Source organism: Aplidium turbinatum, chromosome 1, assembly GCF_918807975.1.
Source record: "Aplidium turbinatum chromosome 1, kaAplTurb1.1, whole genome shotgun sequence".
NCBI classification, from domain to species: Eukaryota; Metazoa; Chordata; class Ascidiacea; order Aplousobranchia; family Polyclinidae; genus Aplidium; species Aplidium turbinatum.
In genome coordinates, this window is record NC_137472.1 from 34,691,837 (window position 1) to 34,699,749 (window position 7,913).

Consider the following 7,913-nt stretch of genomic DNA (forward strand, 5'->3'; position numbering starts at 1 on the left):
ATAAAACCTGACCATTTATTCCGTTATGATGTTACCATTGAGGGTGTGAAGTCACTCACCCACAGCGTTCTCAACTATGAAGACACGTGTTTTACCCACGGATGTCAACTTACCTAGTTCTCCTTTTTAACAACGATTCAATATCCGACAACATTGAATCGATATAAAAACGACAATATTGCCAGCTGATGTAAATTAACACTTCGGATTAACACTTCGTTAAAATATACATCGGGAATTGCAAACAAGACTTATGGCGCTGGTGATCGCAGCTGGATATATTCAATACAACAGTAGTGACTATGATGCGCTGACCTAATTCTGCGTCACTCTTTGATACTACATATTTTCGACATTTAATCCACAATCATTCTATTGCGAAATTAAATAATTGGCTAGAAGAAACCGGAGGCCAAACTTGGCCGACAGAGGAGGTAGCACAGGCGGTCATTCAAGCACTACTTAGCGGCGATGGCCGCCGACTGCTTTAAGGCTTGCAACGTATCCTAGTCATCAAAGTTCTCTTTTCTACACGATTTCAACGTTTAGCGACGTTAAAACGATAGTCCACACATTTGGTTAGCCTTTTCATTCTGTTACTACAATGTAAAAATGAACTGTTAGGCTAACTGGGTTCTTGGAACAAATTTTTGCTGGTAGGGATAACTAGGCTACAGTACCCGATAATTTCCTTTCAATCCAAGCTGTAGGCCACACATTTGTTGATCCAAACTAATCATTTTAACTATTCAAAAGTACTAACTTATAGATATAAACATGATTTTTTTTTGTAACATTTTCTTTTTTTCTATTTTCCCTTCACATTTTAAATTTTTCTGAAGGTGTTGCGACCATGCCAAATTTCTTTCAACTCAACAACTTACTTCGGTCACAAGCACGTTTTAACGTTCGCGTTTTGTCGCTTCTAACTTAAAAACAACTAAACGGACATGACGAATTCAAGCACGTTTTAGCGTTCGCGTTTTGTCGCTTCTACCTTTGCTATGTTGACGTGTATTGTTTTTCATATGATGGTCAGAAATAAAAACAACTGAACTGACATGACGAATTTTAATTTAATAGTTCAAACATTTTATTTTAATTCCTTTCTGCACGTTCAGCGACATTAAAACGATGTGGAAACAGTTAGGCTACGGTACCCGATAATTCCCTTTCAAAAATAAAATTTCAAAAACTCGCCGAAAGGGCACTCGCCGAAAAAGGCTCTCATCGAATAGGGAACTCGCCGAATCGGACTAGCCGAATCGGACTCGCCGAAACGGGCCATTCCGCTTTTGGAAACTGGTTTTAAGAATGCGCGAATAGATGTTTGACTTTGCTTCATGTTTAACTTTTCAATAATGAAATGACAGGGTCTGCTACTATTCGGCTAGTCCGATTGGGCTGATCCGATTCGGCTAGTCCGATTCGGCTATTACCCTTTTCGGCTACAGCCCGATTCGGCTAGTCTGATTTGGCTGATCCGATTCGGCTAGTTCCCTATTGGGCTACAGTCTTTAGCGGTTAGTTCCCTATTTGGCAATTTTTTTGAAAATCCAACGATAATCCTTCTGTAATCCAACATTGTTTCTTTTGCATTCCGACAAAGAAAAACAAATTGAAATGAAATTTAGCGAAAAATGTTTGAACTATTAAATTTAACTGTTTGCTCACATAAAATGGACAACGACGTCTTCTGTTTATTTAGAGAATGTTGTAATATCGCTTCTTTTATAGTTGAAATCATCGAAGCTTTAGATGAGTGGGGTTTAGACCTAACCATTGAGATCTTAAAACTAAAAAACGAATTAAATTTATTTTTGAACTATCAATGTTTGCTCAGATAAAATTGGCGTGTATCATGCATCGCCGTCTGCATGCAAACTTAGAATATATTAGAATCCTCAACTATTACAAAATTCTAAATCCAACGACGCCTTCTGTTTATTTGCACTAGAGAATTTTGTATTTTATTCCACAATAGTTGATCTCGAAGCTTTAGATGAGTGGAGTCAAGACCTAACCACTGAGATCATAAATCATATTTATGACACCGGTTACATCCCCAGTGATATGGTACGATCCATATTCATAACTTTACCAAAAAAAACCGGAGCAACAGAATGGTCACTCCACAGAACAATTAGTCTTGTGAATTACGTAACAAACAGCTCACTCCGAATCATGTTGATGAGATTGAGACGAAAACTACAATCGGAAATTTCAACAGCACAGTTTTTATTTGTTTCAGACAAAGGGACCACAAAAGGAATTTTTACATTAAAAATGATAACAGAGAAATGTATGTCCGGTTCTTCTGTTTATTTAGAGGATTTTGTATTTTAATTCGACAATATGGTTTCTTTTGCATTCTTGCATTTTATCCAGTGTTTACCTTTGAGTGCTTTCCCAGACGGCAAAATCCGTCATTTTTACATTCATTCAACATCTGCAGATGTTGAATCAATGTAAAAATGACGAGTTTTGATGTCTGGGTTCGTTCAAAACATGTGTTTTACATGAAAATAACAGTTTTCATGATTACCAATAGGGGTTAATGAGATGAAGTCTCAGCCAAAACGTGTCAACGAAAAAAAGACAGTTGCCAAATAGCGTTTGCCATAAAAGATGAAGTTAAAACCTAAGTGGCAGTTTAGAGTAAACCTGGGTTTCGGCGTTACATGACCTGAAATTCCTTTGGTTAGTTCCTTCGTTAGAGTCTCAGTTGATGTTACTTGATCATGGCAGAGGAATCGATTAGTACGCAGCGCAAAGGTGAGGTTTTTCTACATGATGGCTACATGTTTCAACTAGCTCAATATAGTCCAGACGGGCTTAATAAATACTGGCGTTGTTCCCGACGTGATGAGAAATGCAAGGCTCGCATCCACACTTGTGTGGCAACAAATCAGGTAATAATGTGTGTTATGATGACTATATTTTGATCATTTGAGAAAATGTGCCAAGAAATGTCAAGTACTTGAATTGTAATAATCGCAACCATTGTTCACCTGCATTGACGTTGGACCTGGGAATGCACCACGGACTGGCCTACCCTAATAATTACAACTGCTTTGATAGTGACGTTGTGCTATTACTCATTACTAGGGCCATTTTTTTTACCTAAAAAATTGAAAAATATGACTTTATTTTTTGAAATATATGATAATATATGACTTTGTTTTAAAGCATCAAATTTATGCTAATCTCTAATTAATAACTCGTATGTAAGTTTTTACATGTATTTTGAACAATAACACACTCGAACAACTAACAAAACACTTCTGTTTCGCTTGACAATCATTACAAAAATGCAAATGTCTAATGCATCCACTGGCGCCGACTTACGGGGTGGCCAGCCACGCCACCCCATAACCTCTATGGCAGTGGTTCCCAACTCATGGGTCGCGACCCAAAGTTGGGTCGCCTGATAATTTTTTTGGGTCGCTTGTTTTTCAGGCATATTGTATCTTGGGCGAAAAAAATAACAATAAAAAAAATTTAAAACGTGAAGAGATCGATCACAAAACTGGAAAATATAAACACATTACACAAGTCATGAAGCGTTTCATTTCGAGACATCGGAAAGCTTTGTAGCATGATCGTAGTGCAAGAAGTTTTAACAATTTTCGCTTTTATTATTGTTATTATTATTATTAAATGTACCCCCAACAAAAATTTCAGTTTCAAACATAAATTAACTTGACAAAGTTACGGGATATATATTGTAACGTGCACTATATGTCACGAACGCTATGTCGGACAAACTATGACAAAGTTTTCCACACGTTGGACCACACATAGTCTGGTGTGGTAAAACGCATCAAAGACAAAGCCCCAAGTGCTGTATGGACTTATTGCTTTCTCCACAGAGAGGCCTTTGCTGCAAAAAAGCTGTCTCAAGAGCTGCACGAAGTGTTGAATGATGTGAAGTGTGTAAACTTCATCAAAACAAGTCCACTAAATCGGCATTTGTTTTCGTCTTTGTGGATTTTGATTATTATCAAGCATTGCTGTTGCACACAGAAGTGCGATGGTTGTCACGAGGTCGTGTCCTGAAGCGAGTTTGTAATTTGCGGGAGGAGATTGCTATCTTCCTGAGGCAACAGAACTGTGTGAGATTAGCCGAGAAGTTTTTGCAAGAAGATTTCAAGGCAACAGTTGCTTACCTTGCCGATATATTTGACTCTCTGAATTCTCTAAATTTATATATGCAAGGCAACGGTTTTACGGTGATTGATCGCGCCGCAAAAGTTTCTGCTTAACACAAAAAACTCATATTCTGGAAAAGTAATGTCACCAGAGATGAGTATGTATGATATATTTCCTCAGCTAACGCAATATATCTGTGGCAATGAAGTTGATATTAAGCAAACGATAATTAGACACCTGAAACAGTTTGCCAAAAATTTTGTGCACTACTATGGAGAATCTCTAACACTTAATAACCAAAATGATTGGATAATTGATCCATTTATTGAAAAAGATCTGCCTCAACTTTTCATCCATGTTGCTGAACAGTTAATGGACATAACGACAGAAGTAGCAAACCGTATTTCTTTTGCGTCCTTCAAAGACAAATACCCTAAAGATTCTGCAAACATCCACTTTTGGGCTTCCATGTACAAAGTGTATCCCACAGTTTCACAATTAGGGATTCAAAAACAAATTCCATTTGCAACAACTTGGCTTTGTAAGATTGGATTTAGCGCCATGTGTATATTGAAAACTGAACAGCGAAACCGGCTGGAAGTTAAAGCGACATGCGGCTATGCCTAAGCAAAATAACGCCTCGATTTCAAAAACTTACTGACAGCTAGCCAGCACAGCTATCTCATTAGTGATTTGATAAACATATTATTTTCGAAAAAAGTTACTGCTTTTGTAGTGCTGTTTGTTTGCAACACAATCTTCTATGACTTTTAAAATATTACGACAATTTGCTTGGGTCGCAAGATTTTACCAAACTAAATTTTTTTTAAAAGTGGGTCGCCTTAAAAACGAGTTGGGAACCACTGCTCTATGGCATGATGGCAGCCACCCCGTTTAGGTTACATTACTTACTGCAAATAAATGTAATTTGAACGGACGTTTAAATCTTTTTTTGATCATTGGTTTTCGCTTCAAGTCAACGTAAAGCAAGAGGTGAACCAATACAGGATTGCGAAGAAAATGATTGTTTTTGTCACAAGCATGATACTCGCGTAACATCAAGCAAGCTACGTGAAGATTACGCAACACGTGGCTACGAGTTTTTTCCTTGTTGTTGTTGCGATCGTTTTATTTGTTACTTGTCATAAGTCATTGTTACATTTGTTAGGTTTACAATGGGATTTATTAATCAATAAAATACGATCTTTCCATTGCCTCCCTCAAAAATCTTTTTTGAAAAATTTTAAACTGCTCATAATATCGCTATAAATTATGCCAGCTATAAAATACTTGGAAATAAAATTATCTCGATGATTTATAGCTCCACCTCCTAAATGAATATCTATTTTCAAATTTTATTAAAAAAAATGCAATTTTTGAAACTTTTTGAGTTTTTATTTAAAAAGTGCACCTAGTAAAGTAGCAGTGTTAACGTTCTGCAAATTTACACGTTTACATGATTCTATTCGAGGAAAGCTACACCCCCTGCCAATTTCCAATAATGAAAGCAACCTTTTTCAATTAGTCAAGATTTTGCATTTTGAATTATTTTCCGATTTCAATTGGAGTGTACTGTCATCTACGTCTTGCTTTAATTTCTACTTTGTTATCTACTTCATGCAGTAATAATGTAATATTGCGTGTCAATGCGTGACAAATTGTGAGGCGGGAATTTATTGGTCTTACATAGGAGTTGCTTGTTACATCATAGAAAAAATTACGAAAAGTTGTCCTGTAAAAGTTTGAGGAGGGAATTTATTGGTCTGACATAAGTTAGGAGTTGCTTGTTACATCATAGAAAAAATTACAAAAAGTCGTCCAGTAAAAGTTTTCCCCGACATTCCAGTTTTATTCAGCTTAAAGATGCCACCGAAAAAGCGTTCAACTGTCGCAACTGTTTGATCTATTTGCAAGCAATGAAACAAGATCATTAATGCTTCCAAACGTGGTCTGCATTGTGAAAATATACTTATCGTTGCCTTCCACCACCTGCGAGGCGGAGCGATCGTTTAGTAGTGCACTCAGGCGCATAAAAACCTACTTGTGATCTACCATGACGCAACAGCGATAGAACCACATCCTAATTTTAAATGTTTATCAAGCTGAAGCTTAACGGTTACAACTTGACCAGTTGATTAACAGTTGGATTGACAGAGCTGCCGTTCGCAAAAATACTTTTGCCAAATGTTAAATGTCGGAGCGACAACGTAACAATAAAATTCACGACATACTTCCTGTGGTTTGTTGTAAAGTTGTTTTGTAAATAATCGAGCTACAAATCAGGTGTGAAAAGACAATTGCATCTACGAAACACGCTTAGTAAAAAACAAAAACATGCAGTTTGAAAGTTTTTAGGTTGCCATATTGTGCTATCCGCCACCCCGTGCAAAATTAAAAGTCGGCGCCTATGCCGGTGTCATAAATATGATTTATGATCTCAGTGGTTAGGTCTAAACCCCACTCATCTAAAGCTTCGAGATCAAAATACAAAATTCTCTACTGTAAATAAACAGAAGGCGTCGTTGGATTTAGAATTTTGTAATAGTTGAGGATTCTAATATATTCTAAGTTTGCATGCAGACGGCGACGCATGATACATGTCAATTTCATCTGAGCAAACATTAATAGTTCAAAAATGAATTTAATTCGCTTTTTAGTTTTAAGATCTCAATGGTTAGGTCAAAACCCCACTCATCTAAAGCTTTGATAATTTCAACTATAAAAGAAATTTAATAATTCAAACATTTTTCGCTAAATTTGTCGGAATGCAAAAGAAACGATGTTGGATTTTGTTGGATTACAGAAGGATTATCGTTGGATTTTCAAAAAATTGCCGAATAGGGAACTAACCGCTAAAGACTGTAGCCCAATAGGGAACTAGCCGAATCGGATCAGCCAAATCGGACTAGCCGAATCGGGCTGTAGCCGAAAAGGGTAATAGCCGAATCGGACTAGCCGAATCGGATCAGCCCAATCGGACTAGCCGAAACGGGCCATTCCGGAAATGACAACATCGCGCGGTGCCCCAATTTATACCCAGCAACAACTTTGTGAGGAAAGATTTGTAAAAAGCGATTGTTTCAGTACGTGTTTAGTTTGTATCGGTTATTTTATCGTCATGTTCATTATGATGTCATATTCATATTTCCTTACGCTGACCCCGAACTGAAGTTTGGTTGTGACGTAACGAAAGTGAGACCATTCGAAGAGAAGACCAAACGTGGCTTACTCTCACCAGGAATTGCAAGCGTGTGGCAGTTGCCGTAGCAACAACAATGCAGTGAGTCCCGCCTTTTTTTTCAGCGCAGCGTTGTTGTGGAATTGCTTTGTTCTGTCGAATACCTAGCGAGGGACATAACGTAAAACAAGAAGTTGCGCTGCAGTTGGTTGGATAATTCAGTGTTTAACAAAAACAGAAATAATTGTAACAAACACTTCCTAGGTGCCATGAAAACAGGGTGGGCGAAACATATTTTGCCCTGCCGCCCACCCGTCCCACCCTGTTTCGACGCCTATGGGTACTATTACTCTTTACCAAATCATAGAGCTCACTTTAGTTGCTGTTTAAAATGAACACTTGTATGTAAGCATGAACTGTTTTCAAAACACAGCCATTTTAAGTTTAGGCTTTTATAACGAAATTGCCAAATTTTAGGGGGCTTTGGGCACCCCTAAACATTAATATTTTTCAAAAATACTTTACACAAATTATTTTTTATGGAGATGGAAACTTTTGGCAGGGTAGTCTATATCATTTTTAT